This window comes from Helianthus annuus, chromosome 5 (genome assembly GCF_002127325.2).
Source record: "Helianthus annuus cultivar XRQ/B chromosome 5, HanXRQr2.0-SUNRISE, whole genome shotgun sequence".
NCBI classification, from domain to species: domain Eukaryota; kingdom Viridiplantae; phylum Streptophyta; class Magnoliopsida; order Asterales; family Asteraceae; genus Helianthus; species Helianthus annuus.
The window spans coordinates 157,522,713-157,544,476 of NC_035437.2; the positions used below are offsets into that span (position 1 = coordinate 157,522,713).

Here is a 21,764-nt window from a genome sequence, read left to right on the forward strand (position 1 = left end):
GTTGGTATGTGGTGTTAATCCACCGTGGGCCCTCTTTTAAATTCCAGGAAATGGCAAAGTGGATTTTCTTTTGGCCTTACTCTTTTTTCTCAATCTTACCGTCTAATTGTCCAAGGCAATGCGGTGTGGCTTAGCGTCACCCCGTCACATCGACATGTATAGCCCGTGATTGTTAAATGGGAGGGGGGGGGGGCGCTAACCCTTGTACGCCAACGTGCTAACGGACCGAATTGAAGGGATCGAGGTAAATATAGTTTAAAGGGGGGTGCTATAGTTTAAAGGGGGGCTTTATACCACACCCTATAAGTTAAAGGAAGGAGTTTTAAAGCCACCTGTGTGACGTGGCGGTGAGGTGACGCTGAGGTGGCATGATAAAGCCCCTAGGGGCTTTATACCACACCCTATAGCCTAAAGGACATCCTCCCTCAAGAAAAACTCTGAAATTGTTTCGTCATTTGAGTTGAGTTTAAACGAACTCGACATTAGATAAAGCTTGTTAATAAACGACTATGAACCCGGGAATACTTTCTGTATAAATATAAGAGTAATTCTTTCATACAACAAAGTTTTCTCATTCGTCAATATTGAGCTTTAAAAATAGAGTTCGAAACGAGGCGAGCTAGAACTTTGCTCGATTCATTTTCCCCTGGTTGTATTTTTCTTTTTAAATCGTATTGTGCCGTTAACCAGAAATCAAATATAATTATTGTTTAAGTTAATTTTACATTATGTAGTAATCAATTGAGCACTTGTTGATCAGAGACCTTAAGAGGTATGAATGTTTTATGTATGAGTTGTTTGTTAAAACTAAACAAACAAACTAAAGCCAAATTAATCATACGATTTCTGGATAAGTTATTAGTGGTCTAAGTTTTGAATTTACAAGGTGCATATGGTAAAAGTTATCTTTTTTACTATGTAAACATAATCTATATATATATACTAGTGGAAAACCCGCGCGCTGCGACGGAGTCAACAGTACGCAGTGGTAACATGACCTGCATCAAGCAAGACTACCTTCAAGCTATAACTACTAATTATATCATTAACAAACTATTAGGAGTACTACCTTCAAAGCTAACCACTTTTATGAAATTCCAATCTTACCCCTTGCATTTACTACTGATTATCTTGGTTTTACTTTGTTTAATCAAACATTCCTTTATCAATTTCCATCCCATCTATTTTTGTCATGTAAAAAAAAGCCTGTGTTAACAATTTAAATCCGTCTCAGCTAGACTTTGACTTTCCATTGCCTTTTTGGTCAATTTTGATTGTAAAAAAATTTACCTTGTGCACTTTTTAAGTTTGACCGGAAAGTCAACCAGAGCAAAAATAATAGCTCTAGCCAATCTCAGAGTTCACACCAATAAGTCAATCAAGTCAAAAATTTTAGCATACTTTTTATTTGTAATTTTGACCACCTGCATTCTAATCACTTTAACACATTTCCACTCTTACCCATTTTATTTTATTTATCATTTCTCTATTTTTTTTAATACTAATCCTACTTTGACTTTTTATGTCTCCTGGCTAATGCTTACCCCAACAATGTTCAATTTTCCTAAAAAAATCCTATACTTTGCATATATGATTATGGGTTTGGGACTTTGGGCTGAAAGGGGCAGGGACAGTGTATCACTTCCAGTACATAAAGAAATGATGTCTCTCAATTCAAACCTTAAACACACAGCCACCTGACTTTCTAACATTTGGTTATAGTGATTTTGATTGTATGATTTTTTAATAGTCAATAATCAATATTAGGTGTGTAAATATTCATCAGGGGTCATTATATATTATATTCTTCAATAAGACACATGAACAAATAGCTGGTTATATATTTATCGGTTTATCAAACTTCAAACAAGGCTAACTAATGGGATCAGTTAAAATGCAACTTTTAGGGGTTAAAAGGGTTTTTGTATATGTGTAATTATGTGCATAGAGTACACCTTTCACAATATACCGAAACTTATCGAAAATCAACTGAAATTGTCCGAAATTCGACAAACAACCTGCAACTTTTAATTGACCCGTCTTGACCCGAACCCATTTTGACGCGAACCAAAACAACCCCTATTTTAGTTGACCCATTTTGACCACCCGTTTTGACCCATGACCCGACCCAACCCGACCCGTTTGCCAGGTCTAGTTTAAGCCGTTAAGTTAAAGAAACCAATAAAAGAAAATTGACCCACAGAATCAACAATACCTATTAAAACTTTAGCTATGAAACTAATTTCTCTAGAGTTGCACCATATTTATGCCCATATGAAACCAATATAAATTTTGTTCATTATCCCTTACAAACACAACTAAAACTTAATGCCAAATTTCTTTAAAAAAGTAACAAACTTGAAATGAAGATATACCACCCCATGCCCTAAAAAAAATACCTTCAGCGAATAGTTTGTGCTCTAGGTCTGATGATGAATGATCAGAGCTTATAATGTCACTATCCCCATCCTACATTTATAGCAAACATATAATAACATTTTTATTATTATTTTTTGTTATTAAAAGTGCAAATATGGTGATGCATGTGTATGGATGTTGAACTAACCATTAAGGCCTCCCAAAGTTTCTGTTTGCTGCTTCGCAAACGGGTGACGCACACTTAAAACAAGTATCGCCATCCGGGATCTAGTCTGCTGTAAAGGCAAGATAATGGGGGTAGGTTTTAACAGTTATGCTATCACTGTTACTTTTTGCTTCCTAAACATAAATAAAAGTTAAACTTACATAAACAAGCTTATCAACAATAACATGAGTGCAATTCGGACCGACATTAACAGCTCCGCCATCGAAAACAAAATATTAAGAGATAAATATATCCCCCATTACATACATACCTGTGCACCGCTAATTTTTGGTCGTTTGTGAAGATTTAAGGTCCAAATCAAAAACACAATGACACTCCCAACAGCAAACTGCACTGTAGTCACGGTTATTGGATTGGGGAAGACTTTCAAAACCTGCAGCGTTGATCACAAGAAAATAAACTGAAGATTGTAAAAGGTTGAATCAAAATCAATCGTGTTAAAAACGTCTCCTTGTTGAGACCACAACCATAATCGAATCCAAGTATTAAACCAAGAATGAGGACTGAGTTAATCATGCTAGACATAACTTGAATTCAGTAATCTTACCTGGTCAGAACCCCAATCGAACAAGAACACCCTAATCGAACCCTTGTTTGGTCACTGCCCACACTCTTGCTCGTGGTTCTCTCTTTCGATTTCTCTCCTTATGTCTCTCTGTCTCTTCAATTTCTTGGTCACGAATTGCCACCAGTTGCTTTCAAATTAACTAGTAAATAACCAAATTAAATCCAAAAAATAAACAAAACCAAAACCCTAGCTCAATACAAACACAAGTCCTCAAAAACCATACAAATTGAACACATATGAAGCGTCCGATGATGCTAAATTCATCGAAAACAAATATAATAATCCGTAAACGAACATAAACGACGTGTATGTATGAGGAAAAAGGGGGGAAGAAATGGAAAACAAACCCTTGCGTACGGTCTCAATCTCAGCACCGACCATTGGAGCACCACCATCGTAGTTTGGATTTGATAAGATACAGAGAGTAGGAAGATGAGAAATGAATTGTACTGTCCATTATAATAACCACTATGGCAGTTATAGCCATAAACAAAGAAACTGAAGAGGTGGCTATAACTGACAATGAATGCGGCATTCAATCCTGTTGCAAAATCTCACTTTTAGTCCTAAGGCGTCTTAAAAATAAATCCAGATCTCTATTGTATTGGCTTGCACACTCTTGTATATCTTGCTTCAAAACTTGTACTTGTAGTAAAATTACAATTTTAGACATGGGAAATGCTTATATATAGTATATAGATATACACACACACTAGGTTTTTACCCGGGATTGCTTCCCGGGCTCGGGAAACTTAGTTATATTAATTACTATTTGTTACTAACAAGACCACATTACATCAACCATCTCATTAGATTCAAGAAAAATTGTCTTCAAATCACCGGATTAGATCATGAACGCATATTAGAGGTCAAACAAAAGCACAACAAGACCACATGAATAATATCATTTCCACTTTTACTTCAATGCACTTACATGTTAGGTTAATTTTGGGATTTTGTAAAAATGTTTGTTTTTGTACTTCTTTACAAAATAAGATGTTGACCAAAATTCAAACAGATGTTGACCAAAAGTAAATCAGATGTTGAACATAAACACTGAATGTATAACAACAGACACTGATTATATTCAAACTACTGATACATAAACAATGATTCTTCATTCCACTGTTGTAATCTAAGCACTGATGTTGAGCATCAGTGCTATCTTCAAAGGGTGATCAGACCTTGAATGGACAATGCTTTGATCTTCAACAATGCTTGGATCCCATCAGTAGTTTGAGCTTCAATTTTTATTCTTTATCAGTGCTTGGATTCCAATGTATGTTGAAGCTTTGCTGAGCTGTCATCTTCAAGTGCCATTCTCTTGATAGATACAGCTTCTTGCTCTTTCTCTACTGCATCAGTCAGCTTTTGCCTCTTTCTTTGGTTTAACATAATGACAGATGTATCTGATGATGTGAACAGTGGTTCAGAATTGTGCACCTGCTTCTTTGACATGTCAATAGTTTTGTAATCAGGCTTCTTTGGAAGGCTAGGATCTATTTCTCTCATTTTTCTCAGCCTTTCATAAGCTTCATCAGTGTACTGCTTTGTCCATTTTGCTATGGCCTTGGCAGTTCCAACCTTTGCATCAACCAACTCATGTTTCTTTCTTTTATAATCCAAGGTAAGATCATCAATAGGCTTTTTGTATTTACGCCAGTTTGGTGCTGACCTTTTCATGCTTGGATCTCTTTTTACTCTTTCAATTCTATTGAGTTCTGTCTTGAGACCAACAAGTGGCCAATCTTGGAATTGTTCTTCCTTGGCAGGGTAGAACTTCTCACTCAAATCTTTTTTCAGTCAGGTTCTGGTGGTAAATTTGACATTTCTTTACTCAAATCTCTAGCATAGTCTTCCATGAGCTTGACTTTGGTGAGTAAAAACTGATAATGACTTGAAACCACATTGTCATTTTCTCCTGGGCATTCAAGCCTAGCTCTTATTTCAGCTTGTCTAGCTTTTAGTTTTAGATATCCATCCAGGTTTTTTGGATTTCTAAAACCAAGCAGAGAAGGGAATTTCCTTTTTGAAGGATCATCCACTGTGTAGAACTGCCTCATTTCATTTTTTACTGCATGGAGTTCTAGTGGATAACTGGCAGCTGGTGGGGTAGTATCTGCAGAGTCATATCCTTTAAGAGCTATTGGATCTTTGATTGGATTGACCAAATTTGTAGGAATGAAAGATTCAGGTTTGGTGATTTTGTAAGGTACAGATGAAACAGGATCAGGTGCTGGTATGTCATCATCATGCACTTGAAACTTTTTTCTTCTAGTATACACATTTTCAGGAGGAGGTGTTTCTGTTTGAGGTTTTGGAGCAAAAAGAATTATGGCTTGGGAAGGATTGTTAGAAGTGGTAGGTAATTGACTAACAGTTGTCGAAACAACTGGTGTCTCAACCACTGTTGTCACTACAACTGTTGATGTATCAACAGTTGTCTTTTGCTTTAAGGCAGGTGGTGAGTTTTGTGATGATGGTTTTGTTTGTGGTGTTTGAGTAGTGATGGTGTGTGTCTGACTAACAGCTGTTGAAACAACTGGTGTTTCAACCACTGTTTCCATTACCACAGATGATGTGTCAACTGTTGTCTTCTGCCTTTTGGCAGGTGGTATTGGTGGTGGTGAAGTGATTTTTGGTAATGGTGATAAGGCAGTGGATATAGTGTGTGTTGAAGTGGTAGTGGTGGCAGTTGTTTAGATAACAGATGTTGAAACCACTGAAGTAGCAACAACTATTGATACAACAGGTGTTTTAACATCTGTTGGTTTGGAAGATTGATATGTGGAGCTTTTGGAAGGTTTGGGAGTTTGTTTTGTGGATTTGGGAGGTGTGGTTTTGGGTTGTATGACTTTTCTAGTAGACTTTCTTATGGGCTGAGGATTGTCTTGATCCTTTGGCTCAGAAATACCCTGCTCATTCATCTCCATAAAAACTCTCTTCTCCTGTTCAAACCTTCCTTTATCCTTTGCCTCCATATCCTTTTTCATCCTTGCTTTTGCATTAGCAATGGCATTTAAGGTTACATCAACCTTTTTGGAACCATCTGGCATAGGGAAGTGTGCAAGCATACTTGAATTATCTGGTGCAATGTATAGACCATCTTCATATCCCTTTTTCTTCAACTGCCTCATTTTCTCCGCCTTTTTGGCATCATTTGGTGGTGGGTTGTCCACAAAGATGATAGAGGGAGGAGCAGTGCAAGTGGTGTTCAGCAAGTGAGCCTTCATGGCTTTTATATCTTCCTGGGTGTCTTTGAACCTGGCTTCCATGATATTTCTGATCTTTTGAAGCTGAATTTCATGTTGCTGATCAGCATTTGCTCTTTGTTGGTGAAGTAGAGGTTGAAATAATGCCCAAAGGTTAGTGGGAGCAGGTGGTGCCTGTTGTGTTTGTAACAACTGTTGCAGTATGGTTTTGATTTCTGCAACAGTTGTATCCAGTTTGTTAACCCTCTCCGTTAATTCTCGGTAAATTAAACCATCACCCAATTTAATAGGATCATCTGATTTCCCACCAGAGGTAGTTGTAACAGTGGTTGACTGAGGGAGACTTTCCCAAAAGTCATCCCCTGTTGCCCCATTTTCTTGGAACTGGGGACTTCTTTCCTCAGCAGAGGTTACCAATCTAAGCTCACCAGCCAATACAGGATACACACCAGTGTTTAGAAAGGTTCCCATAGAAGAAATTGCCTTCAAGGAAGTCTGATTAATGAAACTACCGTCCAAGTGTAAACCACTGGGTTCAACACTTGTAGTAGCTGTTTCACTTGAACTACTAACAGGAAGTAATTGTACATCCTGCAGTGTAACCTCCTCAGGTGTTGTTGGTGGGTTAGCAATGATAGGGAGCTCAGACTCAGTCACTTTCTGTAGCATGCTCTCAGTGATAGGTGGTTGAGAGGAAGTGATTGCTATCTGAGTTATATCAAGTGCATCCAACAAAAGTTTTGTTTGTGGTGGAATTGTGGCAGTGAGTATGGGAGTGGAAAGAGAATTTGCCCCGGGCAGTGGGCTGGGGATGATGGATTCAAGTGAGTCCATAGCAACATAATTTGATGTCCCTATTCTTACAACTTGTTCTTTTTGAAAAGAAGCAGGAGGAGTTTGAGGCTCAGGTTGAGATATTTCTACCATCTGCTGTGAGGAAGTAGCAGCAGTGGTTTCTGTTGACTTTTTTGTTTTCACTGGCAGTTGCTCTGGGATCTCATCTTCCAGAGTTGCCTTTGTTTTAGGTTTGAGGGGCTTTTGTGTTTTCTTTTGTCTTGGCCTTTTGGTGGATTTAGGTGTGGGTTTCACAGCAGTTGTTTTGCTGCTGTGATCACCTTGAGTAGTGGGCTCAGTAGCAGGTGCCTGAGGAGCAGTGGTAGTTGCTAAAGTCTGCTCAGGAGCCTCTGCTTGTGTTTTGGACACTTTTGATAGCCTTGTAAATGTTTCAGGTGTAAGGCCATTTATTTGAAAAGGTTCACCTTGGATGAGTACATGAGCATCATCCTTTCCAAATTTCTTTTGAAAATAAAAGCTTAGGAACCTTGGAAATAGTAAAAATGATTTGCTATTAACATTTTTTACCAAGTCATCAAAGATCTCCTGTGAATAGTTAAAGTTTTCCCCATGCAAGATAGCATATGCCAGATATTGGATCTTTAATGGAATTTCATTGAAAGCAGTGGTCTTATTAGAAACACACATTAAGAGGGTATGAAACAAAAACCTTGGGGCAGGGGGAAAACTGCCTTTTTGCAAAGTGTCTTTTTTCATTTGCTTTGCATACCCTCTTTCTAAAAAATCTGTTTGATACTCTAATTTAGGGAAAGAAGTTTTACCTTGCAGATCATTGAGTTTAAACACTTCAGAAATGGTTTGTGGTGTGATTTTAACATCAACACCCTTTATCGAGGAATTGATAGCTATGGGTGTTTCATCTTGAAATTCAAGTTTCGCATTTTTTCCAAAATTCCCTCTGGGTTGCCAAGTAAATCGGAGCATCAGAAGTCAACAAAGTTTTGTACTTTGAAGACGAAAGGTCATCTATGATGGAATTGAACGTTTCAGTGTTACTAGGTTTTGTCAACATCCCCAAGTAGTTATGGGGAGCTTTGTATCAAATTTCTATGGCCTTTTGACTAGATTTCCTTTTAACTGATGAAGACCGTGATTTTGCTATTTGAGGAAGAAGGGCGATGAGGAATTTTGAGAGAAAAGGAGGATAATTGCTTTGAAAAACGAATTTTGAATTCGATTCGACAGCTAAAACCCTGTTTGGGGGTTTTGATCAAGGTTTTATAGGGGAAAAAGTGAATGCTGACGTGGCAGCGGTTATAAAAGATCTGAAGGCTATCAACTGTCCACGAGCCAACACCTGATGAGTAATGCAACACAGTTGTTTTATGAAGCCACTGGTAGAATAATATCAGTGGTTGCAATGATTACATTGAAAACAGTGGGAGACTTTAAGTTATCAGTGGATAGCCTGAAAACATTTTAATGCTTATAATTCATGAAAAATTTTGATTTTAACTATTTTTAACATGCATGTTGAGATTATATATTAAAATAAAGTATTACATATAATCAGTTAGTGATGTGTGTAAAATGCAACATATAAATTACATCAAATAAGGCATAAAACAAACCCTTTTTGAGTACTAATGTTGGAAAAAGAGTGTTTTTATCTTCCTTTTGTATTTTCAGGATGAAATGAGCTCAAATTCACAAAAGAAGCAAAAAGACAGCTAATTCTAACATAAATACAAGAAAAGGAACAAAAGTGGATTGCCCGAACCCTCAACGGCATCCTCCCAAGCAGAGAAGAGAAAACAGAAGACTGAACACGCCCCGTGCTCAGCCAGCACGGGGCCGTGCCCAAGAAGCAGCATAAAAGACAAATCTATAGAAGCTTCTACTGCCCACCACGGGGCCGTGTCCAGTGAGCACGGGGGCGTGGCGAAAGTACAGCAGGCGCATTAATTGTAATTGCGAATTACAATTAATGAAGAGAGAGAGTGTCAGACGGGCACGGGGGCGTGTCCAGCGGACACGGGGCCGTGCCCAGCCTTCTGTTCAGCCTATAAATAGGAGTGCTTGGTTTCATTTCAACTCATCCCTTGGCACACCACCTCTCTCACACTTCATCCACCACCCACCACCACCATAATACCATCATCCACCACCATCATCCATTGTCCATCATAGAGTGTGTGAGTCGTCTCGGGATCCAAGATTGATCGTAAGAGTTCTTGACAATCAAGGCCATGTTTGCCTAAGTCTCTTACATCACTTGGTGAAGACAAGTGTTTAGTATAATACTTTTTATTTTTAATCTTTTGCACTTTTTATTTGGTTTTGTATTAATGACTTTAATAACTAGTTACTTATGTTGAAGGTGATCTTTCCTTATCGTTTGTCCGTGGTGTCTTGGCATTATTTTACTGTCTATATAAAATAAAAGATTTTCACCATTCATATCTCCATGGTCTATATGGAGGTATGTTGGCTACCTGGTCGGGGGTTAAGGGAACGGTTTGGTAAGGGTCTTGCCCTTGTTCAGCGTTTAGAGGTCCTGCAAGGGACCTGGGTCAAATTTAGTAGGATCTCCTTCAATGCCCATAGGTATTGGATGGCGGGGATCCAAACTCTTTGACCCCCTCATAAGTTAACTACTATTAATACTATAACCCGGCTATTTAGGACTGTATCCCTGCTGACTCAGACTACTTAGCCGAGGGTAACGTCACCGCCAAAAGCGGGGCCTACCACAATTTGCATTAATAACTTAATTCATTATCTTCCAATAATCCAACCCTTTAGGATTGTATCCTTGCTGACTCAAACTACTGGGTTGAGGGTAACGTCGCCTTCAAAAGAGGGGCCTACTACAATAACTAAGATAATCTCTTAAACAAGTGCAAAAGTGCGAAAATAATCAAAGGTTATACTAATACACGAGTCGGATCCAAGTGATTCATCTTGTCTATCTTTTTTAATTTTATTTTTATTTTTCAGCATTTAATTAGTTTTTATTTTCTTAGTTTAAAAACCTTTTCTAACTTTTTGATTTGATTAGACGTTGAGGATAAACCGGTACTAAAAGCTCTTGTGTCCTTGGACGACCTCTGTGACAACCCGAACTTTCAATGATTCGTCCATCCCACGTCTTCGAGGTTTGCACTGTTTAAACTTTCGTTATACGTTTTGTTATGTAGTGTGGTCGAGCGAATAATGTGTTTGTATATTAGTTGGGCCGTCCTTAGTGTTTAATGGTTATCTCGTCGGGCCACGTGTACACATCTATACCCCAACCCAACTTGTTTGTATCCGTAATGTTTGGGCCAGGTTGGGCCTGTTTCTGTTTGTGTATTGATGCACCCCAACCCACTCGGACCATATTAACGGAATCAGGCTCGGCACATGTTAGAATTAGGGGTCGGGTGTTGGGTTACTTGTAGCCTACTCCTAAAATATGACCTTAGGTAAATGGGCTCAAGCCCATTCTAGTTTAATGCTAACCGCCCAGTCAATGGTAATTGTATAATACGTATTGTAATCTTAATCTAATTCTGATGAGTTTAAAACAAAAACAAACTCTACCCTTCTCTCTCTCAAAATCACGGACGGCAGATAACCTTCATCCCCATCAAAGTGATCTCCCACCTTTGAGGCAGCACTTGTAAATTGGCGATTGAGTGGTATGGATGTTATTATTTTACGTGCCTTATGTTGTGTGTGTATATGCTGTTTAATACATGAGATTATGAATGATTGCAACCTGCTTGAACTAGGGTAATGTTGTGAAAGATGATCATATGTGCGATTGAATACAATGGAGATTTCATGTGTTATATTATATTTTAATTTAGAGTGTTATACGGAAATCCACTAATATTGATCATAAAGAACTAGATCCCTACATGAGAACTTAGTCTGTATATGCATGAGAAATAATTCTTGCAAGATAATGGCAGATCCTTATGTGATGGATAGGATTGAATGAATAAGCTGTTGGATAGATAAACATAGAAAAGCATGGTATGTACTTGGCTTAGCTTAGTAAGTGAATTAGGAATAAAAGAGAATAGATGTGGCAGGTAGGGTTGTGATTCGGGGGATTAACCGGTGTTGGGTTGGGCTGCACAAAATGGAATCCCCACATTATTATTAGTCTAGTAATTTGGGCCACATATGGGTAACAGGGCTGTGCACGTGATGGATAGTTAGAAACCTTAATGACTCTGCATGGTGTCATGATTGATGATGACAGTACAATAATTCATGTATATAATCGGTCATGTGATAATATGATAGAACTTTGATTGTGTGAGTTAATTAATGGGTGGTAGTGTCACATAGGTGTATTGGATGGATTTGGGTATCTGTGCATTTCGATTTCACATGGTATACTAATCAATTAATCATGGCTACACATGGTGGTGATAATTTAGAAATTAGGAATCTGACATCATTGTTCCTAGTATAAAAGAAAAGATGGGTTGGTCAAGCTTATTTTGATTGGGCCGCATATATATATCATAACCGCATCACATGTGTCTTCGATGCCCACATACGATAAAATGGCACATCATTTGCATTAAATAAAACAGTGGTGGGTTGCATGTTCATGTCTTAAGTCTTGAGTGGATCACATGCTAAATGCTAGGTGGGCTACGTTGTTTAGCATATCTTTTGGTTGGGTTTATATAGGCTGCTCATTAAAGGGGGAGGGGTCAAGTTAGAGGGTAACCGGGCCATGTGCCTCTACGTATATTGTAGTGGGTTGTTACAAGTTTAAAAAGTAAACTTGTATTAACCCTAAATATGTTATAAATGGAACTTGTAAGTTGGTACAACTCTAGTTAGGGGGCTATTACATGTTAATTGATTGGTATCCTATCCCCTTATGATGGGCGAACTAGTTACAAACGATGAAACGAAACTTGTGTGCACGACTCTAACTTGCAATGTGAATGTGTGTCGGTAATAATACTTGCCACAGCTTGTGTGATAGTACGAACTATGCTTGTTATGACATACGTGATGATTATATGTTTGGTAGTTTATTTCTTGAGCAACACGCGTGATTAGATACGTGAATTGTGAATTCATGAAACTGACTGTATCTGGTAACCACGATAGGATTTGATTGAACAACTGAAAACAAGTAACTAAGTCTTACCGAGCAAACCTAAGGTGAGTTCATTGCTCTTTTCTCAAGCATGGATCCCAGTGAAGGGTTAACGGGTAACGTTCCGATGAGGAATGCATGGGTAACGGGATGTTGGTTATTGTACTCAGTTTTTCTATCATTGTAAGACCACTACATCTACCGGCACGTTGCTTGTAGGGCAACGGGGGTTATTAGTTGATAGCGCTATTAGGTTTGGCACCCTCACGACGTTCAAGGGGAACGGGCGTGAACTAATTACCTTAAAACATGACCAATGCTTTGATAGAGGCATTGGGGTTGGCAATCACATATCATTGGCCATTCGGTACTCGAGTAATAACAACATCGAAACATCAACTATTATAACAACAATCAACATATCGTCTTGTAAACTGTTTTACTCACATGATCGGTAACACAACTTGGTAAACAAACACAAACCTTGAACTCACCAGCGTAGTCTGACACACTTGTTTACATGCTTGTAGGTAATTACTGAAGGAACTTGGGAACTTGCTGTCTGATGCTGCTGGAGTGGTTATGGTCATGATAAACATTTATATTGATTGGGTTTCGACACATTTATACATTTATACTTTTATGCTTCCGCTCAATACTTTGGTTTTTGGTTTAACTTTCAAACGATACATTTCTTTCAATTGGGTATTTTATTACATTATAACTTGTGTTTGATATGATTGGTGGCTCTTTGTTGGATCGTTGCACCTCCAATAGGGACATGCCCTAGGTGGTAATTTGGGGGTGTGACAACCTCGGTATCTTACCAACACTATACTACGTCCACGATGGGTGCGCTTGCCCATATGTGTGTTTAGTGTTAGTGAATATCGTGTTTTATAAATTTAAAACTTGGCTAAAAGTGTAAAAAGGGCGTAAATATACATTAAAAATATATTACACTACACGCACATCAAGTTTTTGGCGCCGTTGCCGGGGACACAAGGATTTTAAGAAAGCTTAAAATCGACGGCCTAATCAGTTTTTCAAAACCTTTTTAAAACGCGCGCGCATTTTTCTGCATTTTAGTTTAGTTTGCGTTTACAGTAGCCTGAACACGGGGCCGTGCTCACTGAACACGCCCCCGTGCTGCATATTTTTAGTTAGATACCCAGATACAGAGTCTGAACACGGGGCCGTGCTCACTGAACACGCCCCCGTGCTCAACGTGACCAGTAACTTTAATTAAAACGCCCAGATACAGACCCTGACCACGGGGCCGTGTTCACCCAACACGGGGCCGTGTCCAGCTTCTGTTTCCGTCTTTATTTTTGTTTTCTGGTCCTGAGACTCAGTTGTGGTCTGCTGAGTGATTCTTATGGATCAATACTCAGGAGGTTACAACTACACCTATGATGAGGATAATGATAGGGGTAATTATTGCACTAATTGTCGTAACACACGCTCGGTTCAATATAATAACTCATATCAACCATCCAATTCATACAACCATTATGAGGAGCCCAGGTACGAGCCATCAACTTCATACACATCCTATGAAGACCAAAGGTATGAACCTCCTCCCTCATACTCATATTTTGATGAACCAAGGTATGAGCCTTCACACTCATACTTTGAAAACTCAAGATACGAGCCACCACCTTCATACTCTTATTATGAGGAACCATGGCGTGAACAACCCACCTCATATGAGTACTATGAAGAACAAAGTTTCGACCCTTATCCATCATATACTTACAATGAAGAACAATGGTGTGAACCATCTACTTCATATGAGTACTATGAGGAGCCAAGGATCGAACAACCGGATTCAAGCTTTGAGGATCCCAATTCTTTTTCTCTCACCGAAGTGACCAATAGGATATTAGAACACATTAAAACTATCGAACGTTGCATAAAAGAATCTCGCGCAAGGGAAGAGGAATCCCGCGCAAGAGAAGAATTAAATTGTAATAATAACGTATAGATAGTTGAAAATGTAAAAATGGAAAAACAAGAAAGTGAAAAACCGACACATGAGTTAAACAACGAAAAAGGTGAGTCCGATAATGTTAAAATTCAAGAAGAGTCTAATTTTGAAAAAATTAATCTCTTGTCACCTACTTTCGAAAATCATTGTTTAGTAACCCCTCATGCCAAGTTTTTAAAAGAGTTAAACACTAGTGCTAAAATCAAAGAAATAGTGAGTGTTAAGTTAACTAACGATCAAACTTCGCTAATAAAAGAAGATCCTTTTGAAATTAACATTACACCGGTTCCATATTTCTTTCAAAATTCCTTTATTAGTAATATCACCATTGATAAAGATCTTTGTGTTAACATAATGCCTAACTACATTTTTGAAAAGTTAAGTATTAGTGACTTTACTCCACTTCAATCGGTGTAGTTGAAGATGTTTTGGTTCAAACAAATCAAATAGTAATCCCAACCGACTTTATCATCCTCGATGACGCCCCTTTAGTCTTGGGAAAACCTTTTGTACGAACTCATAAAGCTTTGAAAAACCGGAAATTCAACAATCTACCTCTTCAGTTAGGGGCATTCAAAAGGAGCATAGATCTTGAGCGTTCAATGAAATATCCTTTTGGCAATAATGACCCCCTAATTGAAGATGAAGCTGAACCACCCGATACAACTAAAGAAGATGACCACTTTGTTGAAGAAGAAATCGCCATAGAACAAACCTTTAAGGTTCTTGATCTAGATGAGCCACAAAATAAGGTGTCTTCTAAAGACCCACCCATTGAGCTCAAAGAACTTCCTAAAGGTTTGGAATATGCTTTTCTAGACAAAGATGGTAGTTTACCTGTAATTATTTCTTCTAAATTAAGTAACATAGAAAAAGAGAAATTAGTTAATCTTCTTAAAAAAAACACAAAAACGCGATCGCTTGGAAGCTTGTAGATATTAAAGGAATAAGTCCTTCCATGTGCACGCACAAAATTTTAATGAATGATGACTACAAAACAGTAATTCAACCACAACGAAGAGTAAATCCCAATGTACAAGAAGTGGTTAAAAATGAAGTCATCAAGCTACTTGACGCCGGACTAATCTACCCTATCTCCGATAGTCCGTGGGTGAGTCCCGTCCAAGTAGTCCCAAAGAATGGAGGTATGACGGTAATAACTAACGAGAAAAATGAACTAATACCAACAAGGACCGTCACAGGATGGAGAGTTTGTATAGACTATAGACGATTAAATGAAGCAACAAGGAAAGACCACTTCCCTTTGCCCTTCATTGATCAAATGTTAGAACGACTATCCGGTCATAAATTTTATTGTTTCTTAGATGGTTTTTCAGGTTACTTTCAAATACCGATAGCACCAGAAGACCAAGAGAAAACAACTTTCACATGCCCCTACGGAACTTTCGCCTATCGACGCATGCCATTCGGTCTATGTAATGCACCTGCAACATTCCAACGTTGTATGGTAGCCATTTTCCATGATATGATAGAAAAGACAATGGAAGTCTTCATGGACGACTTTTCTATCTTTGGAGACTCATATGACCAATGCCTCGATAATCTTAAACGAATGCTATCCCGATGTGAGGAAACTAACCTCGCCCTTAACTGGGAAAAATGCCATTTCATGGTAACGGAGGGAATAGTACTCGGTCACAAAATCTCAAGCGAAGGAATGGAAGTCGATCGAGCAAAAATAGAAACTATTTCTCGATTACCTCCACCATCCTCCGTGAGAGCAATCAAAAGTTTCTTAGGGCATGCCGGATTTTATAGAAGATTTATCAAGGACTTTTCAAAAATTTCAAGACCTCTAACAAAATTACTTGAAAAAGATGCACCTTTCATCTTTGACAAGGAATGCAATCAAGCATTTCTAACCCTCAAGGAAATGCTAGTCAATGCACCTATCATGATAGCGCCCGATTGGAAATTCCCTTTCGAAATCATGTGTGATGCAAGTGACTTTGCTGTTGGAGCAGTCTTGGGACAAAGAAAAGAAAAGCATTTCCACCCAATTTATTATGCTAGTAAAACACTTAACGATGCACAAGAAAATTACACAACTATAGAAAAAGAATTACTAGCAGTGGTGTTTGCTTTTGATAAATTCCGTTCTTACCTTGTTCTTTCTAAAACTGTAGTATATACAGACCATGCAGCTATCAGGTACCTCTTTAAGAAACAAGACGCAAAACCCCGTTTGATCAGATGGATTCTACTCCTCCAAGAGTTCGACATCGAAATCAAGGACAAAAGAGGAGCAGAAAACACTGCTGCAGATCATCTTTCACGCCTAGAAGACCCAGCTTTGGAAGCGACCAGGGACGAGCAAATCAACGAAAAATTTCCCACAGAGTCCTTGGAGATGATGGAGAGTAGACAAGAACCATGGTATGCCGACTATGCTAATTATCTAAGCTAGCGGTATAGTCACCAAAGGATGGCCGCATCACCAAAGAAAGAAATTCTTTGCTGATGTAAAGCATTACTTTTGGGAAGACCCTTATCTTTTCAAAATGTGTGCCGACCAGCTCATCCGAAGGTGTGTCCATGGTAATGAAGCACGAAGAATTCTCCGTCACTGTCATGAAGGTCCATACGGAGGACATCATGGTGCCGCGAGTACCGCACGAAAGGTATTTGATTCAGGATTTTATTGGCCAACCATTTACAAGGATGCACAAAACCTTGTAAAGACATGTGATGCTTGCCAAAGATCAGGTAATATTTCTTCCAAAAACGAAATGCCTCAAAATGGCATTCTCGTTTGTGAAATCTTTGATGTGTGGGGACTCGATTTCATGGGACCTTTCCCACCGTCAAAAGGAAACAAATATATACTTGTGGCAGTCGATTATTTGTCTAAATGGGCGGAGGCCGAAGCTTTTCCAACAAATGATGGAAGAGTAGTGGTAAAATTTCTGAAAAAATTATTTTCTCGTTTCGGAACACCAAAAGCTTTGATAAGTGATAGAGGTACCCATTTTTGCAATCATCAACTCGAAAAAATTTTAACAAAGTATGGGGTCTATCACCGGGTCTCAACAGCGTATCACCCTCAAACAAATGGGCAAGCCGAAGTGACTAACCGAGGTTTAAAACGAATACTTGAAAAAACCGTAGGACTAAATAAAAAGGAATGGGCTGACAAATTAGACGATGCTTTATGGGCCTTTCGAACTGCTTATAAAACCACTATAGGCACAACCCCACATAAGCTCGTCTATGGAAAAAGCTGTCACTTGCCGATAGAAATAGCTCACAGAGCCTACTGGGCAATAAAAAATGTAAACTTAGACTTAGAAACTGCCGGTAAAAATCGATTTTGTCAAATGAATGAATTAGACGAATTAAGGAACTATGCATATTCTAACTCCGAAATTTATAAAGAAAGAATGAAAAATTTACATGATAAATATATTAAGTCTAATGAATTTCGGGTAGGAGATCAAGTTCTATTGTTTAATTCACGACTTCCATTATTTCCTGGAAAACTAAAATCTAGGTGGTCAGGACCTTTTTCCGTCACCCATGTTTTTCCTCACGGTGCAGTAGAAATTAAAACTCGAAATGGGATACCATTTAAAGTCAATGGCCAACGGCTAAAACTCTACCGAGGATCCATTAAGGATGAGGAAGAGGAGATCTCGCTTCAAACGGTTAACGAATAAAATCAACATCATACCCAGCATGTTACGAACAGGCGAGTGTACATCAAAAACCGGTAACTCTTCTAACCATTTTCGGAAAAAGGGGGCATGCACACGAGCACAAAAAAAAAATTGCTCGGCACGAGGCCGTCCGCTGGACACGGGGCCGTGTCGAGGCAACTGTCGGGATAAAACCCTCTTTTCATAACAGTTACCTCATTCCACACGCCCCGTTTTGCCGAAAACGCTCTGGTTCCAGGCGATTTTCCGCAGATTTTCGACGTCACTCCAACGTTTAACAACATCAAGGTATGATTCTATCATCTTTAGTAGTTAGATTAGTTACTTGCATGTAGTTAAAACATCAAAAATTGGGGAAAAATCTAGGGTTCTTCATGTTCATCCGGATCGAACTTCAAATTTTTGATGAAATCTGTTAGTAGTAGTTTAGATTAGTGTAGTAGGAAGTAAATATACATTTATTGTTGATAGATTCGTCCGATTTCTGACTAAAACCTCAAACCCTTGTTTTTGAACCGAAAAAGACGAAATTGGAAGGGTAAACGGTTTGTTTTGGGAAAAACGACACTTAAGGTTTCATTTTCGGGGGAAACCGCAACTACTTGGCTAAAAATTTTCAGGTTTTCGGAACCGGGACGAAAAATGAAGTTTTTGGGTTACAGACGCCTGGACACGGGGCCGTGCCCACTGAACACGGGGCCGTGTCCAGCCTACTGTTTGCAGTTTCTTTAAGAATTTCTTTGTTTCGTACTAACTTTTGGTGTATTCTTTCAGATGGCAAAGTTCACAAGGTTCAATGCAAGCGAACTCGATGCTAGGGCAAGATATGAAATACTTCAAACAAGACCCGAGGAGTACCCTAGGCGAGCATGTACGGACCTGTTAACCATGGTGAACCAGCTAGACCGATTCAACAACATCGTGACAGGGCCACTAGCAGTTGCATTGAACACTCGGCTTCGGTCGGTGCATCAATGCACCATGGAGTTTTACAGTACTTTCGCTTTCAATTCGAGGTGTGACCCCTTTGACAATGAAGGGGTCGCATTTCGGTGTGGCGGGACAAAGTACTCGATCTCCATGGCACAGTTTGGAGCCATAATAGGACTGTACGGTGAAGAGGAATCGGGAAATGAGGAAAACACCGCGGGATTACGAGACTTGGATGAGAATGAACGTCAAGCCGCATGGGCCCAAATCGGTGAAGGAATCTACAACCCTAGCAGCACCAAGAGTACCAAACTGAGGGACCCGCTATACCGCTACATTCACAAGCTCCTCACCTACTCGCTAAACCAGCGTCACGACAGTAGTGGCGTCGTAGGGTTGAAAGATTTGGTTGTCCTTCACTGCATCCACAACCGGAAGCCTCTCGATGTTCCATATCTCCTGTTACGAAACATGCATCTCAATCGCCTTGCTCGCTCTCCAACACCTATCTTCTTTGGGGGATGGGTGTACCGTCTTTTCAAGCATTTCACGAACATTCCGAGGTCCTTTGAAAGAAGTCCATGGTCGGGACGAGTTGACTACCACATTTGCCGAGCCATAAACTTACTTTATGAGGCGGAAGACGGGACGGTGAGCTTCCAAAGAACACAAGGCTATGCATGGAACCCACAGGAGGCCCTAGTTCTTCATGCACCACCTCCCCAATACCAGTACCAACCCCATGGCGATCCGCGTCAATCCTCCTCACAAGGAGGCGGTTTTCCTAACTTTCAAAGCTTACATGATCTTTTGCAGGAAAACCTCATGTGTACCAGGAACACCTACAATCTCGCCAACAACACATACCACCGGGTCGGAGCTATTGAACGCAACATCAACGATATACAAGATGATATCGGTAGCATCCAGGAGTATATGGCGGGGCATGGGGGTGGAGGTGATGATAGTGATGAAGACATGGAGTAGGAGGTTTGAAGGAACAAGGAGCGGGTTGATGGTGAGCCCACAGGTTTAAGTACCCTTTTCTATCGAACAATTTATGGCCTGCGTGCCAAATGTTGAACAATTTACTTTCCTTGACTATTTTTAATTTTCGTTTTATTTTTCTTTTACTTTATGCTTGAAGACAATTGACTATGGTAATTTAGGATGTTTATGTTGCTTGGTGTGGTATTAAGTGATGAAACAGGTACAAACCAAGGGTTGGAGTGCTAAACCTTAGCACTTATAGGCCCAAAATGGAGAAACCGGGGGAAGAAACCTGTTTTTCAGGCTCACAGACTGTCCACACGGGGACGTGTCCAGCCGACACGCCCCCATGTTCACCTCCCAGACCTGCTGTTTGGTTACTGTCCTGCAAATATTTGCCAGACACGGGGCCGTGTCTAACCAACACGCCCCCGTGTTCACCTTCTGTAAGTTTTCGTTACTAGCAGTTCACCACGGGGTCGTGTCCAGTGGACACGGGGCCGTGTCCAGTGGACACGGGGCCGTGTCCAGCTGCCAGTAACATAAATCTTTGCTTTTTAACACCACATTACACATCCAATCAACCTAAAATTTATTTTTGGGACACATTGAGGACAATGTGTAATTTAAGTGTGGGGGGAAGCTAAAACCTTGAAATTTTGCAAGTCCTGACAACAAGCCTTACACAAAACTCTATTGAAACCGCTAAACACCCCAAATTTTTTCAAAAATTTTCATTTTTTTACTTGTCTAAAGTTTAAGTTAGGAATCCTAAGATTAATAAGGTTATATTTTTTAAAATTTTACAACCGAGAGCGTCGTGATAAACAAGAACCAACATAAGAAAATTATGAAACGGCATAATAAGTCTAATTAAAATTTGATTATATATATACTTGATCACATTAAAAACCCATTCCCACAAAAGTGAGTTTTGAGCCTTTATTGAGCATACAAATTTACATCCTTAGACTAAATGCTCATTTTTCGTTTCTTGTGTGAATAGCCGCTTGGTTCTTACAACTCTAGAACTTGCAACGACGATTCATTCCCGGTCCTTACCAACTTAAACCCAAGTAAGTAAATGATGGAGGCATTAGGACTAACCATTTTTCTTTCCACACCATTATTTTTCGTTTTTTTTTACCACCTACCCAAAATCCCCCTAGTTAACCCCTTTGAGCCTAAACCTTTCATTTCTTTACCCTAAAACCCTTTTTACCCACAAAAAAACCCTTTTTATTTTCACCCTTTATTTTAGTAACAAGCTCGGTTTTTAGTAAGCTCGGTTTTTCGTGTGACAATATATATATATATATATATATATATATATATATATATATGATGAAGTTAAAAACAAACAAAGCTATGAAAACAAAAGCTTGTTTGGAGAAATACTTCAAGATAAAAAAAGTCACTAAAAACAAAGTGTTTTACGAAAACCGACGCTTTTTACGCTTTTTCGCCCTTCTACTAACCACTAACCCAACCACCCATCTTTAGCCCAAGTCTAACCCTTCACCCAAAAAGTCCTCCTGATATTTACAAAGGTATATAGTTAAAAAGGAGGAGAATTGATTGCTTGGCAAGCTTATGGTAGGAGTAAGTTCCATGCCGCTCTCGAGTGATTCACTAAAAAAAATACACCTTCGGCCAAGTGTTGAGTGATTTCTCCCGTGAGGTATGTGAACTTGTATATAAATGAAATTATAAAAAGGCATGCGAAGCCTAAATAAGTAATTTCTCTTATGAAACGTTCTAAATAAATCATAACGAATAGGATTGTAAATAAAATAAAAATAAAACCAAAAAGATCTTGGATTCCCGACACTCTATGACAAGCCAAAAACCTTCTCTTCCACCCATTCCATTTGGGAGTGT

At 39.1% G+C, this 21,764-nt stretch overlaps 1 long non-coding RNA gene across 1 annotated transcript; it reads right to left on the reverse strand.

Annotated features, from left to right (window-relative positions):
* Nucleotides 1-2,218: 2,218 nt before the first annotated feature.
* On the reverse strand, nt 2,219-3,715 carry LOC110941789. Its single transcript, XR_002594421.2, has 5 exons — nt 3,521-3,715; nt 3,153-3,312; nt 2,856-2,978; nt 2,567-2,718; nt 2,219-2,469 (listed from the first exon to the last, which is right to left on the reverse strand). It is a non-coding gene; the product is annotated as an uncharacterized LOC110941789 (long non-coding RNA).
* Between the last annotated feature and the right edge of the window lie 18,049 nt (nt 3,716-21,764).